Raw genomic sequence first — 24,134 nt, 5'->3', positions numbered from 1 at the left:
TTAAATCATTTGAAGGATCATGTAAATAATTACATAGAAATTAGATGTTAATAATATCCTGTCAGGTTGATTTCCTTGGTGGTTGATGGCAAGGAGATAATTGATTGGAATATCATTTAAGAATTAAGATGACATACATTTGGACAATTGTTGGATAAAAGCCTACGCAAGGCATGACACACACCTTAACTTACAATCCATCAATTCACCTTATCTATCATTGAAATAATCTCCTATCCATCCCTACAAAAATTACTTTTATTTTATTTTTATTTCAAGGTTGTGATAATATAAATCGGGTTATTTAAGTCATTTCATATTCGATCAACGATGAGATATCATATTGGCATTTATTAAATACTTGTCATTACATATTTGATGAACAATGAGATATCATATTGGCATTTATTAGGTATCAATAAATAAATAGAAAGTATTAAAATATAATATAATTTTTACTTTAAATATTGAAAAGTAATATATATTCCATTTTATTTATTTATTTATTTTATAAACTAAATATAAAAATAATATTACATATCTAGTTGGATATGCTACTTTATAGTATCAACTATATTAGATTTAATATCCAAAAATACCATATTTTGTTGGAAATCATGTCTTAAGATACGCATTTGATATCCTCTCTCTCTCTCTCTCTCTCTCTCTCTCTCTCTCTCTCTCTCTCTATATATATATATATATATATATATATATATATATATATATATATATATATATATATATATATATATATATATATATATATATCCCACCAACCATTCATAATTCAAGAGTTTTATATATACTTCCTTTATGGACTTAAGTGATTTGAACCCATTTTGGGTTTAGATTACTTAATTTAGCTCACTAAGTTTTAATAACTCATGTTAGGTTTTCATAACTTAATCTAACTTACTAAGTTTTAATTACTTATGAATTTCAATCACTTGAGTTGATTTTGGATTTAGGTCACTTAATTTAGCTTATTGAGTTTTAATAGCCCATTTTAAGTTTATGTCACTTAATTTAGCTCACCAAGTTTTAATTATATCATAATAATAATAATAATAATAATAATAATAATAATAATAGTAGATCATATTGTAAAACATTGTACTTTTACTACATTTTTCTTATACATTCAACATATTTATATCATATTTATCTCTTATAATAAACCTAATTATGTTAGAGGTAGCTTATGGTATGATATTAGCTCATGTTGTAAGCTAATAATTAGAGTGTCTCTTGTAGTCAATACATCCCTTGTTTATAATTTCTCATAAATGCCTTAAGCATGCATTAAAAATAAAAAATGAAATAAATAAATAAATGAAAAGGTAATGTGTTTTGCACATGCTATGCAAAACACAAACAAGTTCTAGTATATTCTAAACACAATAATATTAGGTTTTATCACAAGACATCATATTATCTATGTGTAATACCTATCTTTGTAATAAAGCTAAGTGTATTGAAAATTTGCACACTTTTAAAATGATTGGATTAATTTGAGTTATTTTTATTGTTATTCTAATATTTAAATATTTGAGTTGGTTATTATTATTATTATTATTATTATTATTATTATTTGTTGATAAAATTAAGAAATGATAAATAAAAATGCTATTAAACATAAAGTTTTTTTCTTAATTTTATATTTTTCAAATTAACAAAAGGTTATAAAAATTATATTTCTCAACTGTAAAAGAATTTTGGTAAGATGACTTTTGATTTAATATTAAATAAAGTTTGAATCGATATTAAAATTGTGTAACATTTGTTTTGTAAAGATATAACTTTTAAAATTTATTGTTAATATAATAATGTTAAAAAAAAATCATATAAGCTATCACAAAAAATATTTGCTTATTTTCAACAGTTTAATCTTCATTTTCCCCCTTATACAAGGTATTAAAAGGAAAGATGAGGCATTGTATAGAAAGTGTTAAAAAAGGGAGACATTTAAGGTTATTGTGGTCTTTTGATATGTTACACATCCTTGTAAATTTTCAAAATTTGTATTTTTGAAGGATCATTTATCATTTCCTATTGATCTCATAATAATATTCATGATTAAAATATTTAAATTTTATAAATAATTTTTTTCATATTATGTTATTCAATATATAAATTAAATAATGCATACATTAATATTTTTAGTTACAATATAATTTATAAAAAAATAATTCTTTTTTTTTTTACCACAAATTTTATTTTATAACCAAAATTTTTATTTTGCAAAATAAGTCATATAAAAAAATAAAAAATTTATATATATTTATATCCTACATCTTAGCTAAGGATTAATATATGGAAGTGATATAAAAAGGAGAGTGAATAATATATCTCACCATTTGTCTTATCTCATGTTTGGTTGAATATAGGATAAGATATGTTATTCTATCTTATGTTATATCTAATGAACCAAACATAACCTTAAGGTTTAGTGTTACATATTTCAAGCCATTGCCTTTTAGAGAGGCTCCATTTTTATCTCTCTCTTTCTCTTTCTATCTTAAGAAAATTGTGTAGCCACTCTACTAAGTACCAAAATCAAAGAAGTGGTTGGTGGAAGATTTCAAAGTGATTGAGACTCTCTTCAATGATTGGAATTTGATCTAGGAATATCCAGACTCTCCACTCTAAGACATTTAGACATTGCTACTACATCCCTAGCCATTAAGGTGATCTTGACCATCCCAATCATGTCCCTATCCATTTTGGTGATTTTGGACATTCTTACCATATCACTATCCATTCATATGATTTTGGATGTTTTGACAATGCTTAGCCATTTAGGTGATTTTGAATGTGTCCCTAGTTGTTTAGGTTATTTCAAATGCATCTCTAGTAGTTTAGATGATTTCAGCCATTATCATCATTTCCTTAACTTTCTAGGCAATTTTGGTCATTAAGATCGCCTACCTAGCCATTATGGTGATTTGGATAATTACAAACATGTCCGTAGCCATTCATGAGATTTCAGTCATTGCTATCATATTGCTAGCTATTAGCTAACTTTGGTCATTTGTATAAGTCCTTGGCACTCATGATTGTGCTCATTGTTGGGATTAAGCCCCATAAAGCATGACATGATGTAGCAAATTGAGAATCGGTTATAAATTTATTTATCTATATTTCTTGATTTCTCATTTTTTATCCTATATACATTAATTGATTATCTAAGCATATATGCTCACATCTCTTATATTGTGCACGACTTAGGTACATTAGGAGTTGTACAAAAGATATAAGTCATAGGTTCCTTGTAAGTAAATAAGTAGTCCATAGTTAGTTCATGGATTTGGGCAATCTAGTAAAGATTGTAGTACCGACTTATCTTGATCGTCAGGATGAGTTTCCCATGGTGAGAGCATTTGCAGGACTTACGGTGAATTAAGATGTAAGGTTATCAATTGTCATGATTCACCAAGTTACTATACGGCATGAACTCTTAACCTTGAGAGGATAATGAGTTTGTGCCGAAGTCAACAAGAGACTTTTGACCTACAGGTGATACCCTAAGAAGTCAATATCCTTACACATTGGGTCAAAATTGATAAAGGTTGGTGGCAATAGGTATTCTCAAGAGAGGCACCATGATATCTCATAGGTTTGAGACAGTGTGTCCCCTTAAATAATCCAAAGGACATGTGATCTAGAAGATCATGCTTCTTGAAACTAAAAGTATGTCAGTTGATCACATAATAAGTGGTATTTATGACTCAAGGATTGAAAATGTAATCTTGATAGGTGATAGCACTATCTTATTAGATTACGAACACTGGGTCATGAGAAGTCTACATGTAGTGAATGGTAGGTTACAAACCTAAGTTTCATCTCATTGTTATTAATGTAGGGTATTGAAATGCAACTGATTCTCTATAGTGGAATGTTGACTCAATTTTAGAATTGGATTTTGAGAGAGTCGATACTTTTATGGGTCCCACTAGTCCTCACTTTGAGCTCAACATTCCACTATGAGGGTTGGATTGGCTCTAGGTTTACTCTTTTACATAAGGGAATTTTGATAATTACGCAAGGTTGAACAAGAATAGTGAACAAGGTCTTTGGATTGGGCTAATTGATTAATTAGATGACCCTATGTGGTTAATTAATCAATTAGAACCCATTTTGGGCTAAATTAAGTAACTCAAGCCCATGTAGGCTCAGGTTACTTAAGCCTAGTAAAGGAACCTTATAAATACCTCCTTAGGGGTTAAGGTTTCTAACTTCATTTGGTGAATGTTGTCTTCCACCACCAAAGAGAGAAAGAGAACCAAAGCTTCCTCCTTTCTAAAGCCCACCCTTGAGAGTACCAAAATCGTGGTTAGAGTCATCAGGTGAAAGATCTTGGGTGTATGAGATCTCCAAATATTTCAAACTTTTTTTTCACCCAAGAATTTGATTTAGGAACATCCAAATCTAGGTATGAGTTACATTTTCTCTAGTTTTGTTGATCTAAATGGTTTTTGAAACAATGTTTCCGCTTAGATTACTTTCTAGAGAAACTTTTAGTAAATTGCATGTACCTATATGATCTAGGGTTTGGGAACGAAGAAATCCAGGGTTCTCATCACTCATTATAATAAAGTCCTTAATAATTAATGTGATTTGGGTCATTACACCTGCTTTGGTAATTTAGCTATTCATACGATTTTGGACATTACAAGTATATCATAAATCTTTATGGTCATTTGGGACATTATGACAACATCCTTAGCCATTTAGGCTATTTTGATCATCATGAGAGTATCCATCACCATTTAGGTGATTTCGGTAATTGTAACCACGTTATAAAGCATTTAAGTTATTTCAATCATTAAGGTAGTGTCACTTTCCACTCAAGTATTGTAATTGCCACTACATTCTTAGCCAATAAGGTGATTTTGACCATTTTAACCACACTTCTCTACATTTTAGTGATTTTAGTTATTATGACAGCATCTATCAACAACTTCCCTGGTCATTCAAGTGATTTCAATTATGACCTAACAATTTAGATTATTTTAGTCATTATAATCGCAACCCTAACTTTTCAAGTGATTTCAACATTGTGGTCTTGTACTAGCCGTTTAGGTGATTTCAATGATTACAAACATATCCCCATTCATTGAGATGATTATTATGTTTTGGATCGCTTCCATAGATGTTCATGGGATTTCAATCATTGTGATTATATCGCTATCCATTAAACTAGTTTTGGTGTTGGGATTCATGTTGCTAGTTACTCTTAGGTGATTATGGTCATTGCAGCCAAGTCTCTAGTATTTTAAGTGATTTAGGTCATTTCTATCATGTCCCTAGCAATTTAGCCATTAATGTGATTTTAGACAATATAAGTTACTATGGTGAATTGGTCACTAACATCATGTTCCTCTCTAATTAGGTGATTTTTTTTTTAAGGAAAAATAAAATAAGAAACTAAAACCCTAAGAAAAATGACTCTTTGAATTTTGGAAATACGTGTCTTTGAAAAACTTGAGTCATGTCTGAGGATTAGGTTACCTATTAGGAAGGTCCCTTAAAAAGATAGCACCCCTCTAAGCCCTAAAAGAAGTCTCTACTAACTAGGTTGGGGGAAATATGACAATTAACTGATTGACTTAGGTTACTGAAAAAGGCCTAGGGTGATTTTCCAAATCCTAACAACATGCCAATTATAACAAAACAATCATACCAAAAGAAACACTCATATAGAAAAAGGAGATTAGTATACCTGAGCTGCATTGCAAAACGCTTTCATGAAAACATTGAAGTTAGTTTAACAAATATAGCATACAACATGCATTCGATCTATTCAAATAATCAAACAATAATTAAAGCAATCAAAACAATATCATACATTAGAAAGCTTACACACAAGGTTTGCATATTTACAAAATTAAAGAAGTATGTAAGAAATGCAAGAAACGTGCTTGAATAACATACACAACTTACAATGCACTTGCATATAGTTAAAAGAGGTTTAGCTTACAAGCAGTGATTATTAACATGGTCAAAATCTCATATTCCACATAATGCATGCACAACTTAAATTAAGAATTAGGAAATTCGAATAATATACAACACTAAGATTTATATTTCCAGCAATCATACAATTACAGAATCTAACTACATAAAATACCAAAAGTGATCCTAAGACTCAAATAAAAGCTTGTCTATCCTATATGACATGTTCATAACTCATAATTGAAGTTAGATTAGAAGTGAACTAAAAAATCTAGAGCACTCAAATGTACTAATTGAAACAAATTGAATTAAAAAAAATTAAAAAAAAAAACATTTTATCACATGGAAATAATTAATCTAGTGAAATAAAAAAAAAAACTAAAGCACTCAAATCAACTAATTGAATCAAATTGAATTAAAAAGAATAAATTTTTTTTTATCACATGTGAATTAAAAAAAAAACTACTAAAGCACTTAAATCAACTAATTAAATCAAATTGAATTAAAAAGAATTTAGAAATAAGCATTGTATCACATGGAAATATTTAATCTAGTGAACTAAAAAATAATAATAATAAAGCACTTAAATCAACTAACTAAATCAAATTAAATTAAAATCCCTCGTTTCAACATAAAGATTAACTATTGAACAAATTATATGCTTTCAAATACCAAATAATAAAAATTCCAAATTTTAGTTAGCAGAATGACTATTGAATAAACTACATGTTTTCGGAGACCAAATAATAATAAAAAACTTCCATATTTTTACAAAGAGATCAACTAAATAACATCAATTGAGAAATAACTGACTATTTTCTAAAACCTAGATATCATGAAATGGAGTTAATCAAATTAAACAAATAAATGTGATAAGGCACAAATTAAATAATATTGATCATGAATCAGAACTAGCTATCTTCTAAAACATAAATATCATAAAAATAAAGTTAATCAAAGTAATCAAATAAAATTTTACAAGGCACTCAAATTAAATAATATTAATCATGAAATAAGAACTAACTATTTTCTAGAACATTAAATTCAACTAATGGATTCAATATGTGATTACAAATAATAAAATAAAAAGGGAAACAAAGTACCCAAAGAGAACTTACCTTCAATTGAACTGTGTGTGTTTTGTTATATCCCTTTAAAGGTTGTTGTGTGATCCTTAGAGAATGCATGGAGGTGTGCATGAATGACGACTATGTGCTATTAGTGTGTGGTCTCTGTGGGCACCCCTGTAAATGGGGATAATGGGCCTACCCAAAAAACTATTCGTTGAGTTGGGCCAATTCGGTTCAGAATTAAAAGCCTAACTAGCCTAATGGTCCAGCTAACTTAAATAGCCCAATAGGTAAAGTGAGAAATAGAACGTGGGAGAACAACCCACGAGGAAGTCGTTAACACTTGAGGCAGTAACTGCTTGAAATGGCCAAAAAGTGCTCCCACGATCTCTATGCCTATCGGTAGCTGAAATGTATATGAATGCAAATGGCAAGTCCAGGAGAAGGAAAAAAAAAAATAGCAGCACTCAAAATATTACATTTTCTAGAAAACCCCGACTAACTTAATCATTGGAGGAGGTGATCTCGGGGTAAAATCGGGTGAGCCTTATGTGGTAGGTATAAGAAAGAACGCAACGAGAAGAGGACTATTGCTCAAGAAATTCTCAGCTCCAACAAGTGGCGCCGTCTGTGGGAAGGTTCTACATTAAAGTAACATTTTTACTTTGAGCTGAAAGTAGACCCTTGTTTTTGTTTGGAGTTAGAAGCTTCGCAGTGGGAGATAATTAACCGCGAGATTCAATTACTACAACAACTCCTCAAAGGGCCTCCGCACTGGAGATTATTCTTAAGGACTTCAAAAGGCATCAAGCGGAGTAAGAGAGAAGAAGTGAATCCATCATTGCCTAGACAGAGTTGTTAAGACAAGAGAATGCCTTGTTGCGGACACAGTTCGAAGATTAGCGTGCTTGCATTCAAGTGTTGCATCAGTCAGCAAGTAATCTTGATCCCTTGTGCTATTAGGACAATAATGACATGGTAGAACTTTTAGATCATGCAGTTTCCTTTAGTCAAGTTTCCCACACTATTTTAAGCTTGCACAGGGAATGCCGCCCATCTGACCTTAGGATTCCGAGAATGGTGGTCAGTAAAGGCGTTGATGAGGCAGACAACACCTCTCGGTGAGCCCTCCTAGTACATTCAAATCTTGGTAGTTGACAAAAAATGAGGTTGTCCCATGTGGAGGTTGCAGGAGGGCTAGCTCAATCCCTATCTTTGAAGGACTGGCTCCCACATGGGCGACCGAAGAAGTTGCCTTTGAAAGCCATAACTAGGTGCCTGAATGATATGAAGACAACACCATTCACCCAACATATTTTGATATATGAACCCTCAAGAGGGTATACAATTCCTAAGTTCGTCATATAGGATGGAAGGTATGATCCATTCGATCATCTGATGCATTATTGAAAAATGATGACACTTGATATCAGCAATGATGAGCTTCTATACAAAGTCTTCCTAGCTAATCTCCAAGGCATTGCCCTAGCGTGGTTCCACTAACTTCCCCCTAATTTCGTTCATTCCTTTAGGGAGATGTCAGAAGTCTTTGTAGCTTATTATTTGTGCTTAACAAGATAGAAGTTCAATATCAGTAGTCTTCAGAATCTAAAGAAGAAAAAAAGTGAGACTTTACACTAGTTCATGCACAGGTTCGGCCAAGTAATGCTTCAGGTAGAAACATGTAGTATGGATGCTCTGCTACAAGCCTTTAAGCGTAGCATTGGGCCAAGGAACCCATTATTTGAATCTATTTCCAAGAAGCCTCTAGAGACGATCGATGAATTGTTTAGAAGAGCCAACAAGTATGCTATATTGGAAGAGGACTTGTAGGCTGTAGCAAGTCCCGTCTTAGTATTAACGTAGGTGGCATAGACAAAAAAAGATACAGGGAATAAACACTAGGGCTCAAGGAACCCCTCATAAGACAAAAAGTCATGCAGGGGTGAAGAGGACTAAAGACCACCCCAATAATGGACCCCACTTAATTTGACCTACGAACAATTACTTCCAATTATGACCGGCCTTCCTAACTTCAAGTGGCCCTTCGCTCTTAGGGGTGACTCGGCACAGCGGGACCAAACCCGACATTGCAAATACCATAAAGAGAATGGACACACCATTGATGAGTGTCGACACCTTCTCTATTTGGTAGAAGACATGGTAAGAGCCTGTTTGCTCTCTTAGTATGTTAAGAAGAGTGAACAGCCGACTACTAAGAACACTGAGTAGGTCGCAGTCGACATGATCTTGTAAAGGGGGAACACTGTCAGTTATTCATATTATTCAAAGAGGACTTATTGATCAACATTGGGAATCAAAACGCTATCATCGAGTAATGATTCAAGAAGGAAATGACGTGGAGAAGATTGGTACGGAGCACTACTCCTTTGTACCAAGGACAATGGAGCTTGTAGATGGGGTTGTCACATTTAACACCCAGGATCTCGCACAAATAATAGTCCTGCATGAAGATGCCCTTGTTTTGTCATTAAAAATTGTCGTGTTCTAAGTATGTCGGGTACTTGTTGACTCGGGAAGTTCAATTGATTTGCTCCACATCTCGGCTTATAAGTAGATGGGTATTCCAATCTCCACTTTGGGAAACTTGGGCTGAGTACTAATAGGTTTTAATGGATCAACAACCCAGACTTTGGGATAGATAATTTTACTATTTGAAGCCAGCCTTACAACCCTGAACGTTAGTTTTTCAGTTGTGTCAGACCCTTTACCATACAATTCCATACTAGGACGAGCATGGATTCATAAAAATGAAGGTTATCCCTCAACTTATCACTAGAAAGTTAGCTTCCTTACTAAAGTGGGTCAAGTGGATTTATTTGGGAGCCAACTAGCTGCTAGGTAGTGCTATCAAGTAAATGTCTTACATGTGAGAGAGGAAGTTGAAAATGCCCGTGTTGACAACGAGTCCCAACAGAAATAGCAGGACGAAAGTGACCGAGAATTCCCATTCGTTGACCCGTTGGTTTGTGTAGAAATACAAAAAGAGGGACTAGAGAAGGTTACCTATGTCAGTACCATGTTGAGAGAGTAGGAAAGGTAGCAATTGGTAAACCAATTGAATTTGAACACCAGAGTCTTTGCTTGGGAACTTTCTGACATGATAGGAATATCCCCTAAAGTGATGAGTCATAAACTCAAGATTCGACCAAGATCGAAGCTTGTCTGGCAAAAAGTAAGAAGACTTAGTTTAGAGAGACAACAGATAATTAAGCTTAAAGTATCTTGATTGTTCAATGTAAGATTCATTCGCGAGACCTACTACTCAGACTGGCTAGCCAGTGTGGTAGTTGTGCAGAAAAAAATGAGACAAATGGGTTTGCATAGACTTTACTGACTTGAATGAGGCATGCTCAAATGATAGTTTTCCCTTACCATGCATTAATCAAATTGTTGATACCACTTCGACAAATAAGATGTTGTCGTTTATGGATGTTTTTTCGGGTTATAACTATATTCCTATGTACCCCCCTGATTCTGAAAAGACATCGTTTCATAATCCCATTTGGAACTTTCTATTATAACGTAATGTCTTTTGGCCTTAAAAATGCAGAGGCCACTTATCAGCGACTGATGAAAAAATTATTTTATCGAATGCTAGGCAAAATGGTAGAGGTCTATATAGATGGAATACTTGTAAAAAAACAGGAAATGGGAGGATCACTGTGCAAACTTGTAGCAAGATTTTGGCCTGCTACAATACTATGAGATGAAATTGAATCCTACTAATGTGTCTTTAGGGTGTCTGCTAGCAAGTTCTTGGGTTTTCTGGTCACAGAACGAGGAATTGAAGTGGATCTTGCTCAAATAAAGGCAATACAAGAACTACCATCTCCTCAAAGTAAAAAGGATGTGTAGCATTTAACGGGAAATGTGGTTCCAATAGCCTGTTTTATTTCTCGGTACACTGATCGTCTGAAGCTTTTTTTTTTTTTTTTTTAATGTGATAAAGAAAACCAAGGCTTTTGAGTGAACTTCTGAGTATGAGGAAGCGTTCTTAGCCATAAAAAACTATCTGGTCTCACCCCCAATTTTAAAAAGTCCTCAATTAGGAGATTCGTTGTACATGTACCTTACAACATCAAAGTTGGTAGTCGGTGCAGTTTTGCTTAAACTGGGCCCTGATGGGAGTCATTTACCAGTTTACTATGTTAGTAAGGCAATATTGTTGACTGAGCAGAACTACACCCTGCTAGAAAAGGTTGCATCGACATTGCGAATGTCATCAAAGAAGCTGCGCCCTTATTTTCAGGCACACCAAATCAATGTCTTAATCGATGTTCCTCTTCGAGCTATATTGCATAGGCTAGAGTTATCTAGGCGGCTGATAAAATGGGTTGTGGAGTTAAGTGAATTTAGTTTGTGGTATTTACCTTACCTATCACTAAAAGGACAAGTCCTGACAGTTTTTATTGCGGAGTGGCCTAATCCTGTAGATTTCTTTGATTGGAAGGAAGTGAAGTGGTGGATTCTCTATGTTGATGGAGTGTCCCATGACACAGGCGAAGGGATAGGACTCGTCTTGCAATCCCCTACAAGAGAATGTTTTGATTAGGTAGTCCGATTAAGCTTCCATGTTTCAAACAATGAAGCCGAGTATGAAGCTCTACTTGTTGGGGTAAGCCTAGTGCTATCAGTTCAGGCTAACCACCTCGATACGGAGTGACTCATAGTTAGTGGTGAACTAGTTGCAAAGAGAGTATGAAGCAAGGGATGAAAGAATGGTAAAGTACTTCTAGAAAGTTAAAAACCAGCTTCAAAAATTTAGTGACTGAAAGGTGACTCAGATCACTATGGAGAAGAATGTCCGAGCATATGCGTTAACTGGATTAGTAGCTTCATTAGTTGTGACACAAACAACTATTTTGCCGGTTTATTACCAAGATGACCCATCAATCCTAAAAAGAGAACAAGTAAATCAAGTTTATAATATCCATGAAAAATGGATGGAACCGATTGTCAAGTATCTGGAAATAAGGGAGCTACCAGAGAATGAACTTTAGGCACATAGGATCAGAATTAAGTTAGTACGATATAGCATGATCGAGGGTCAATTATACAAAAGGTCTTACAGTGGGCCATATTTAAGGTTTTTTGGGCCCAGAAAAAGCGAAGTATGTCATTTCGGAATTACATGAAAGAGTGTGTGGAAACCACCTCGACGATCGGACACTTGCTCATCGAGCCCACACACAAGGGTGCTACTAGCCCACCATGCATAAGGACTCCTAAGAGTTAATGCGGACGTGTGATAGTTGTCAACGGTATGCACACATACCCCAACTACCATCAAAGTCCCTCACTCATTTGGTTAGTCCTTAGTCTTTTGCCCAGTAAGAAATAAATATAATGAGTCATTTCTTAGTAGCGCCTACCTAAAAGAAATTTTTACTAGTGGTAACTGACTACTTTACAAAGTGGGTCGAGGTAGAGGCTTTCACAATAATAAAAGATAAGGACGTAACAAGCTTTTTATGGAAGAGAGTCATTTGTCGTTTTGGGATACCACGAGTGATAATCTCATATACTGGGCCACAATTTTATAACTCTAATTATAGAAAATTTTGTGCTGAGTTGAGGATCAATAACCTATATTCCTCACCACGCTACCCTTAGCTAACGGGAAAGTGGAAGCAACGAATAACTCCCTGCTTGATACGTTGAAGAATAGGCTTCAAGGTGCCGACGAGCTTTGGGTTGAAGAGTTGCTCGGAATATTGTGGGCACATCGAACCGCGTGACGACGCCCAACTGGGGAGACTCCTTTCTCCTTAGCTTATGGCATGGAAATTGTCATTGTAATTGAAATATGAATTCCAATTTTGTGAACAACTTAAGAACCAATAGGAAACCAAGAGATCGATGCTAGTATAGTAAAAAAAATAAAAATAAAAAATAAAAAACCAAAGAAGAAGAAGAAGAAGAAGAAGAAAGACAGTAAAACCCGCCAAAGGTCAAAGAACTAGTGTAACTGTTAAGTTTTTACAAAAAAAAAAAGAAAAAAAAACTTTGACTTCAATTCATTCTTCTAGGTCATCAATGTGTGTAATGGGATCCAAGTTGGTCAGCAGGGGTTCTAATTCTTCAGTCCTCTCTAGAGCGTTCCCTTGGTCATCCAGATTACCTATTGGTTCAACAAGGGAAGACGCATCGCCGGTGTGACATAGAGAGAAACCTCATCCGAGTAAGAGGCGATATTTTTTCATAAAGAAGCATCCAGCAGGGCTGACACCTTAGCAGGGTCAACTTTGTTCCCGTCTGTAACAGTTGACCTCATCTTGTTGACCCTACCAGCACCAAGTGATGAGGTTTCAGGGACAGAACCTTCATTTTCGATGACAAAATCCTTATCGGTATCAAAGTGTTTAGTGATAACATGTTTTTGCTTGCAACACCGTTACACGTACCGATACATTTTCTCCACCTACTTGGTGTACCCGGCAGTTAACTTTGCATGTTGAGCTTTCAGTAAGGACTGAGACTAGTTAATTTGAAGACAAAGTCGTTCCATCTCCTCTACCTTCTTTCTTTGATCCTCTTTCAAGTCCCCGCACTCAGTCTGAAGAGTTTGAATTGAGGCCTAAAGGACTCTATTGGAGTTCCTAAGTTCAACAATGTGCAACTTAGTTGAAGCCAACTCCATCTCAAGGTTTCCCTGCTTGGCCATGGACTCAATAGCGTACTACCTAAGTCTATTGGCAGCCTCCAACTTCTTATCGGAGGATTGAAGCCAGTGTTTCAAGTCTCTAACAACAGCAACCCCCTAGTACATAAATGTGATAACATTAAATGTATTGAAGAATTTTAAGGAAGATCAAAAGCGTGATCGGTTTGCCGTAGTACCATTTCGGTAATCTGATCTTCATCCAGTCCTCGGATAGCAGCTACTTTCTAAACAACCTAGGTAGGAGCCCCGATGGGAACATTTGCAATAAAGTTCAAGTTTGGCCGTCCAGGAACCTCCACGATGATCTGCTCAATAGGAAGGATAATAACACCCATATTTAATAAATGATGATCAACAGTGGTAAATTAGGAATACTAGTTTAGGATTTCCCCTACCTTCTCAGTTGAAATGTGACCAATCTTGTGAAAGTGCAGATTCCCCCTTGGGCGTAGGCTCGGAACAGTAATCTTACCGTGAGGGGCTGCTTATAGAGTAGTAACCAGTAAAACACTTTGTGTAGCTAACGCCTTTTGAAGTGTGCCGGAAGCTAGTTAGGTGGTTTTAGATGAGCCAACCTTTAGTCTTTTTTTTTCTCTAACCCAGCTAAAGATATTAGTGGCCTCACCTTCTGTGTCATCTATGTCATTCGCAATCAAAGGAGCCGACTTGTTATGTTTAACAGAATCACTGTTCAGTACCAGTAGTGACAACTCTGTTGGGGCAATAGAAGCTGAGCCCTAAGCAGAAGGAATGTGATCAGGCGAAGAGAGTGGAATTGTGACAGAGGGACCAAGCCGAGTAGTTTACTGAGCAGTTGTTGGTGAGACAAGTTGCTTGCTTTCCCTAACAACTTCCGTGCTAGTGTCAAAAGAGCCAAAAGGTTTGTCAGCTTTAAAGTCTTTTGGAACAAAATGCATCCCAGGGAATAGGTCGTTAGAAACAATCCTTAGAAAAATTATAGGGGTGAAAAGGTCTAGGTTCGAGAACACATTTTGAAGATTGGTCTTGATAAGTAAAAGAGAAAAGCTTCTTTGCTTGAAATCAATGTTGAACATCTTGGTAAGCCGTTCTCGGGAAGGCTTTTCCACCCCTTCTACTAGACGTCTTCGACATTTTTTAGTTGTTTGGAAGCAAGATTAGACAAATATTAAAAAAAAAAAGAAAAGCGGTATCAAGACGCTTATTGGGTAGTTTAAGGGTATGATTTAGGGGATAAGGACCGCGAACATCTGGAGTTGAAAATTTCCATTCCCTAGAAACAATCACGTGTCTGATGGCCCAACCTTTCCTAGAATCCGGTAGGTTCGTGATCAGCTGCAACTGCCTTATGTAAGCAGAAATGATGAATTTTCTCCATTTGTTAAGCTTAATAATGTAAATGAAAAGAATATCAAGTAAGAACAACTCGAGATTGAATAACCGATGTAAAACACAACAACCCATGAGAATGCAGATCGAGTTTAGATGAACAGATAAGGGCAGAATTTGGGTATAGTGCAAAAACACCCTCACTAATGAAGGCAAAGGTAAGCATAACCCCACATGGAACTGCTCTTCAGTGAAACACATGGAGTGTTTCTTGTGTGCATCAGTTGGGAAGGGTGTGGTGCTATGCAATAGTTGGATATCAACATTGTCTGGAATATTGAAATCATTTTTAAATTCATTAGTGGCAAAATCGTCCACAATACAAACTAAAATGCAGGTTGTGTTGTTTGAGGAGGAACCCTTTTAGGGTCTTTTCCTTTTCGCAGAACTGGCCTTTAGATTGTTTCCACATTCTGTAAGGGTCCGCACTACTAGCAAGAAAATGAAAGGATAAGGAAACTCTAGAAAGAGGTTTCTAAGTGAATTTCGTGCAGAGTTCGAGGGACTAAACGAAAAAAAGAACTCTTTATCAAGGAAAACAGAAATGTGAATGAAGCAAATAGAAAGAAAACTAGAATTAGTATATAAAGATGATGAAAGAGATGAGTTTTCCTTACCTGAACACCAATAACGCAAGATTGGCAGCTTGATGCAAATGGAAAAGAAAAAAACAAGAATGTCGTGGTGTGGTAACGATGCTATTGAGACTCTAAAAGGAAGGATATCATAACTTTTGGAATTTGAAAAAACATGGTACGCGTGTTGCCACTAGGGGGCAATAGAAAACCCCAAGGGCGGATGGAGGGTACATCGGTATGTGCGTCTAATAAAAAAATTGGAAAGTCCAGAAAATCAAGGAAAATAAGTTCCCGCTTAAAATGAAAAAGAATTTTCCATTTGACCTTAGCCAAAGGTCAATAAAAAATTAGGGGCAATTGTGGGCAACCCTCTTAATGGAGATAATGGGTCTACCCAAAAAACTATCTACTGAGTCGGGCTAGTTCAATCCAGAATTAAAAGCCTAACTAGCCTAATGGCCCAAATAACTTAAATAACCTAATAGGTAAGTGGGAAATAGAACGTGGGAGAACAACCCACGAGGAGTAGTGAAGTCAGTTTAACACTTGAGGCGGTAACCACTTGAAGTGGCCAAAAAGTGCTCCCGCGATCTCCATGCTTATTGGTAGCTGAAAGGTATATGAATGCAACTAGCAAGTCTAGGAGAATGAGGAAAAAAAATAATAGCATTAAAAATATTACATTTTCTAGAAAACCCTAGCTAACTTAATCATCCGAGGATGTGATCTCGGGGTAAAATCGAGTGAGCCTTGTGTGGTAGGTATAAAGAAGTGCACAGTGAGAAGAGGACTATTGCTCAAGAAATTCTCAGCTCCAATAGTCTCCATTGGTAGCCATGATTCATGCATCAAATTTCCATTTTTCATGCATTACAAACATCTCATGGATATCAACTCATTTTCCATTAAATCTCTATAAAATTCAACATTGAATTTTTGTCCACAAACACCTCACATCCATATCTATACTTCCCATTAGATCTTCATAAAAAACATCCATCCACATGGCCACTTTAGAAGTACACATGCAGCCACAAATCTTCAACCATTAACCTACTAAAAATTCAACCACCAATACACCTTATGTAGCCACCAAAATTCATTTTTTTACCATTGAAAATTCAGCCACATTCTTCATTGTTCATCATAAAAAAAATTCAGCTATATATCATCCGTTATGCAACAACCATATTCACCTTAACTCCATTGAAAATTCAGCCACCAATATGCCTTATGCAGTAATTGAAATTCATTTTTTTCCCATTGAAAATTCAACCTCATTCTCCATTGAAACACACATTGAAATTCAACCACATTCTCTCATCGAATTCTCACCATAAAAACCACTATATATATATATATATATATATATATATATCCATCATCAAATTCTCATCATAAAATACCTTAAAATGTAACCCGTGATTATCACCAAACTCTCCATTATAAATAAGGTTTAAAATATCGATAAATACGGATATATTAGTGGATATTTCTACATAAATATTGATTGAACATAAATTATTCAAAATTTATGGAAATGCTTATAAAACTTTCAAAAAATGATAAAATAAAAAATAATACACATATTAAAGTTATTTTGTAAGTGTAATTGAGATAAGTACAATTAAAGATAATATTTATCAAATTTTTATAAAAAAAATTAGCTTAAATTCTTTTAATATATTTATATTCATTTATTTAAAAAAATTTAAGATACTTTTATTAAAACATGTTTTATTACATTTTAAATGAAAAATTAAATTAATTTATATAAAATATTTTATTTGAGATTTAATTTCTAAAATTTTATTAAAAATATGTGGTAACAACTTTTTCTATTAACATTAATTTATTTAAACAATTAAAATTATTAATAATTTATCTTGTCAAATTAATTTTAATTTATAAAATATTAGAACTTCCTTAATTTTTTATATTGTAGTAATTTTTTTTGGGGTAAAATTATATTTTTAATATTTTAAAATAAAAAAATTTAAATTAAATAAAATTGAAAGCGTAAATGTAAAAAAAAAAAAAAAAAGAATGAAGTGATAATAATTTTTAAAAATAGGATTAATGAGATAAAAGATGAAAAATAGTTAAAAATAAAAGGATAATATAAAATAAAAGAATAATGTAAATTTAAAATGAAAGATAAATTAAAAATGGATAATTAATAAAAAAAACCGGAATAAAATGACATCACTAAAAAATCGCCAATAAAATCATGAAGCTGATTTTTTTTTTTTGAGGAAAATTCCCTCTACACACGTGAGCTCCCCATTTTCGATTTTTTTTTAACGAAATTTCAGTGTTTTACCTAAAAATCCCCTAGTCGATAATCGGTGGCTGATTTCATTTCATCCACCTCTAATATCCGAAATATCATCGATATTTCGGTGATATTTTCTAATTTTTTCATCACTGATTATAAAAAGTCTCCATATGTAGCCAAAATTCTCTATTATTTCTTCACTAAACCAAGCGTTACACAGCTACCATTTCTCCACTAACTCACCGCTAATTCTCTTCATAAAGAAGTATCCACAAAATTTTAAGTACAAGGCCACCGAATTCCAAATTGACATGCATTTTCCCATTAAAAAAAAAGGGTAACTCAAGCCTTTGATTCTCACCATGTTGCTGCCACCTTTTTTTTTCATAAAAAAAAAAAAAAAAAAGTTCATATACCTTCATAACCAAATACAATCCCCACTAGCTGCTACCACTTTCCAATTCTCCCACCGAAATTCGACATTTTGAAAAAAAAAAAATCAATTCACGGAAGATTCTCCAATTCGGCCGAACATGTTTCCATCTTCAACTTTAAAATATTCATGGTCACTGTCTTCAAATTCTCTTCTCATTTACCAAAATTCAAAGTTGCAATCTTCATAAAAAATTTCAAAACTTTCTCCACTCATCCATCAAAATTCATAGCTGTAATCCTCAAATTCTCTCATCAAGATTCATGGTTGCATTTTTCTAATTCTCCCCATTGAAATTCATGGTTGCACTTTTCTAATTCTCCTCAATGAAATTCATGGCTGCATTTATGGCTCTCAAAATCCCATTGTGTTCTGATGCTCTCACCATCGACAATCTTGCATGAACCTTTCCTCAGAAATCTGATTCATTTTACCTCCATAAAAGCCTTTCTCAATGATGGTTCCTTCTTAAAAAAAAGGTTTGATGATATCCAATATCACCCCACAACTATGTGCCATCAATTAGCTTTTAAAGAAAAATTTGCCTTTTTCATCCCAAAGTCGTGCACTATCTGCATCTCAAGAAGAATTTGCCCCTCTTTCCTTCCACAAAATCGTGTCTCATCTTCCACTCTCCAAACACTAATGCTTAAAAAAAAAAAAAAACAAACAAAAAAAAAAATCTTTTTAATCTCCTTCTCTCATGTCCATCCTAAAAATACAAACTCAATCTGGCAACCATGTGTGCCTCCCAAGCTATCCAATAATGTCTACCAATCTCCCAAGAACCATTTTGGCAACCTTCAATCTCCCTTTGTTGTAGAATAAATATCCACTCAAACCACGATCTAAATATCTTCAAGAACCATGGCTTGAATTCCATTCTTGAATCTGCTGAATATCCCACTCAGAAACACCATCTAAATATCATCAAGAACCATGACCTGAATTCATCTTTGAACCCGCTGAATATATCCTTCTCAGAAACACCATCTAAATATCATCTAGAACCACGACCTGAATCCATCCTTGAACCCGTTGAATATCTTACTCAATAACACATCTAAATGTCATCAAGAACCACGACCTGAATCTATCTTTGAACCCACCGAATATCCCACTCAAAGACACCATTTAAATATCATCAAGAACCATGACCTAAATTCATCTAAATATCTCACTCAAAAACACCATTTAAATATCATTAAGAACCACGACTTGAATCCATCATTGAACCCGCTAAATATCTCACTATAAAACACCATCTAAATATCATTAAGAACCACAACCTGAATTCATCTTTGAATCCATTGAATATATCCTCTTCAGAAACACCATTTAAATATCATCAAGAACCACGACCTGAATTCATCCTTGAACTTGCTGAATATCCCTCTCAAAAACACCATCTAAATATAATAAAAAACCACAACCTGAATTCATCTTTGAACCCGTTGAATATATCCTCCTTAGAAACACCATCTAAATATCATCAAGAACCACAACCTAAATCCATCCTTGAACTTGTTGAATATCCCACTCAAAAACACCATCTAAATATCTTCAAGAACCACAGTCCAAATCTATCTTTGAACCCATCGAATGTCCTACTCAGAAACACTATCTAAATATCATCTAAAACCATCGCCTGAATCCATCTTTTAACCCACCAAATATCCTCTCAGAAACACGGCCTGAAAACTCCTTCAAACCAAAATTGCTCATTCTTGATTTTTCTGTTAGTCTTCTTTTCTTTTTTTCTCCAATGCGCATTCCCTTCTAGAGTCCAAGGTGGCTTGGATTCTTTTTTGAAAATATCTACTTACCTCTTTTTGGTGCATGTGCCTTAGAGAAAGTCAATAGGCAACTCGAATTCCCTTGGAAATAATCCCATAAAATTTCCTAAAAAAAAAAACCTCTTTCTATAATGTGTGCAGCCCTCATACCTCTAAAGAATCCTAAGAATATTTGTAAAACCACATCCCTCTGTGGGGTTGAGGATTTCCATTTATATAGACGTATACAAAGCAGAGTGAGTTTGAATATACATATAAAATAGGAAAGATAAGTACAAATGGAAATCGTATCTCCTAAACTATATCTCCTACAATCAAAGAGGGTTCCGTAAATCAATAATTGATTTACTATAATTCTCTACAGCCCCCCGCAAGCTAAGAGTGGGATTAACACAAACTCGAAGCTTGGATCGAAAGAAGACATAAAGATCCTGTGAGACACTCTTGGTGAAGATGTCTGCCAATTGTAAGTGGGACGGAACATGTTGAAGACGAAGGGTGCCAACAACAACGAGCTCACGGAAAAAAATGATAATCGAGGTCGATGTGCTTGGTGCGCTTGTGGGACATGGGATTAGAGCTCAAAAAATTTGCACTTTTGTTGTCACAAAGAAGCAGAGGCCGGTGAGTTAAAGTAACCCGAATATCTCGTAGAAGATGAGTGAGCCAAAAAACTTCAGTTACAGTAAGGGCAAGAGCATGGTACTCGGATTCACAACTTGAACAAGAAATTGTGGGTTGTTTCTTAGCACTCCAAGAGACAAGATTATTGCCAAGAAAAATTGACTAGCCAAAGGTGGAGCGTCTAGTGTCTAGGTAGCCAGCCCAATCGGCATCTGAGTATGCAACTAAGCCCATTGAAGAGGATGAAGTGAACTTGAGACCATAATGAAGTGTGTCTTTTACGTAGCGAAGGATTCACTTGACTGCCTGAAAGTGAACGTCAGTAGGTGCATGAAGAAACTAACTTACAGAGTTGATTGAATGGGCAAGATCAGGACGTGTAATGGTTAAATATTGCAAAGCACCTACTAAGGAACGATAGAGAGTCGGATCGGCAAATGGAACACCTTCAAAAGATAGTCGTTGAGAGACAATCATGGGAGTAGTAATAGGTTTGCTGTCCAGTAGTTGAGCACGAGCCACGACATTAGTAGCTATTTAACTTGGCTAAGGAAAAGGTCGTCTGGGATGGAAGACGCCTCAAGTCCAAGAAAATAAGTCAGTAGGCCCAAATCATTGACAACAAATTCGGAGTATAGTTAGGAAATAAATCGATTAATGAGAACAAAGTTATTCCCAGTGAGTATGATATCATCAACGTAAAGGAGAAGATAAATAAGATCATCTTGCTGATTAAAGACAAATAAAGAAGTGTCTGCGCGGCTGCAAGAAAAACCAAGTCGTAGTAGAAATGAACTAAAATGTTGAAACCAAGCACGGGGTACTTGTTTCAAGCTGTAGAGTGTCTTCTTTAATTTGCAAACATGAAGGGGATGGCGAGGATCAACATAGCCCAGGAGCTGCTCCATGTAGATAGTTTCATGAAGAATGCCATTGAGAAAGGCATTTTTTATGTCAAACTGACGTAAAGGCCATTTGTGAGACACGGCGAGAGAGAGGACAACACGAACTATGAAGGCTTTGACCACAGGGCTGAAGGTGTCTGTGTAATCAAGACCGGGAAGTTGAGTGTAACCCTTTGCCACGAGACGCGCTTTGAAGGGCTCAATGGATCCATCAGAAAGAAATTTAGTCCGAAAAACCCATTTGGAACCGACTATATTAGCATTAGAGGGCCGAGGAACAAGATCCCAAGTGTGATTTATTTGAAGCGCCTTCATTTCATCATCCATGACAGCAAGCCAAGCTGGGTTTTTGGCAGCGGATTTAAATCCTGTAAGCTCAGAGGTGGCAAGTAGTGCATGAATAAATGGAATAGACTGCACAAAGCTGAGATGAGCAGGATGTCGTGTCTTGAAAATTCTAGATTTGGCACGAGTAATCGTGGGATGAGAGCCAGAAGGAGCTGATGAAGTAATGGCAGGAATCTGGTCCATAGGAGCTGTAGAAGGAGCCAAGTTCGTAGCAGATACAGGGGCGGGCGAGATTGCATCTAAAGGAGACGTGGACTCGGTAGCAGAAGAAAAAACCTGCAAGGCCTCAACAATAGAGTCATCTACATAAAAATGACATGGAGGGGTAGTAGAGACCTACGTAGTAGTAGGAGATGATGTGCTAGAAGGTGGTTCAAGGGAGTAGGGCTCGTAAAAATTTCAAAAACCAATAGTAGAAATAGAAGCAAGACTGGAAGTATTTGAAAACGGGAAAAAAATATCATCAAATCGAGCATGTCATGTAATATATGTGCAAGAGGTTGTAGTGTCAAAACAACGGAAGCCTTTATGTGAGAAACTATAACCAAGAAAAATACACGGTAAGCTACGGGGAGAAAATTTGTGAGGTGCGTAATCACATAAACATGGGTAAACTCGGCAGCCAAAGGGATGGAAATTCGCATAATTAGGAGGCTTACTAGATAAAACTTCAAAAGGTGAAATTCCACTAAGAACAGGCATAGGCAACCGGTTGATAATGTAGGTGGCTGTGCTGAAAGCATCAACCCAATGCTGAGGAGGAACGTAGGAGTGAAAGAGAAGAGCAAGATCCGTTTTCGTCACATGATGATGTTTGCGTTCAGCTCTACCATTTTGGGAAGGAGTGTACAGACAAGACATTTGGTGGTGGATGTCAAATTGTCGAAGATGAGATTAAAACCGATTGTTTGTAATCGCTTTGAAAAATCTTGATTTTGGTGGAGTGTTGATTTTCAACCAAATTTTGAAATTGGAGGAAAATATAAAAAAAAATTTAGATTTTAATTTCATAGGATAAAGCCAAGTAAATTGAAAGTAGTCATCAATAAATAATACATAATAGGTAAATCCCAAATTAGATTTGATGGGAGCGGGACCCCAAATATTGCAATGAATGAGGCCTAAAGCAACATTAGATCGAGTATTATTTGGGGAAAAAGGCAAGCGATGACTCTTAGCGAGTTGACAAGTAGAGCAAAGAAATGGATTAGGCAACAAAGAGGTAAGAAATAATTGTCCTTTTTTATTCAAGAGAGATAAAATAGAGCAATTTACATGACCAAGGCGAGCATGCCATAATTCAAAGGAAGCATGTAAATTTTTATTTTAAAGGACATAAACAAATGCAAAGTTGCCACGTTCCAGCACATAAAGATCACCTTCTCGTTTACTGGTTGCCACCGCCAATCTTGTTATTCGATTCTATACAACAAAATTATCATGAGAAAAAGTGACAAAGAGAGGAAAATCAGAGGTTAGTTTGCTGATAGACAACAAGTTTTTGGTAAGACGATGGACAACAAGAACATCCAAAAGTTTAAAATTGAAAGAGGGAGAGAGTGTGCCAGTGTGAGTAATAGGAAGAGAAGCACCATTTCCCATTATTACGCAGTCCTTACCATGATAGGGCTCAACCTCGTCCAACTGAGAAGGGTCAGGTATCATGTGAGCGGAATCACCAGTATTAGTGCACCAATCAGACTCCGAACCATTTGAGAGAGAATAGGATGTGTTGAAAGCTTTAGCAAGCTGTGTTGTAGGTTCAGTACGTTCATAACGGCTTCGAAAACGATCAGCAGTGTGGCCTTCAGTCTTGCAGATTTGACATCAAGGGGTATAGGAGCCCCGTTTACCACGTCCATGACCATGGCCTCCATTGTAGCTGCTGCGAGAACAACGGGACTTGGAGTTGCTACCACCCTGAGATGGAGAAAAGGGACCTTTGGTGGTAGTAAAAGTAGTAGAGGAAACATGGGAGGAAGACCCGAGTGACTTTTGGAAGATCTCAAAGCTTTCGACTTTGGGAACCAAGTCTTTGAAAGCTGGTAATGGGGTGAGAGACATATGGGCAGTAGAAAAATTAGCAAA

The sequence above is a fragment of the Vitis vinifera genome, chromosome 11 (assembly GCF_030704535.1).
Source record: "Vitis vinifera cultivar Pinot Noir 40024 chromosome 11, ASM3070453v1".
Classification (NCBI taxonomy): domain Eukaryota; kingdom Viridiplantae; phylum Streptophyta; class Magnoliopsida; order Vitales; family Vitaceae; genus Vitis; species Vitis vinifera.
This window is presented reverse-complemented; position numbering follows the sequence as displayed.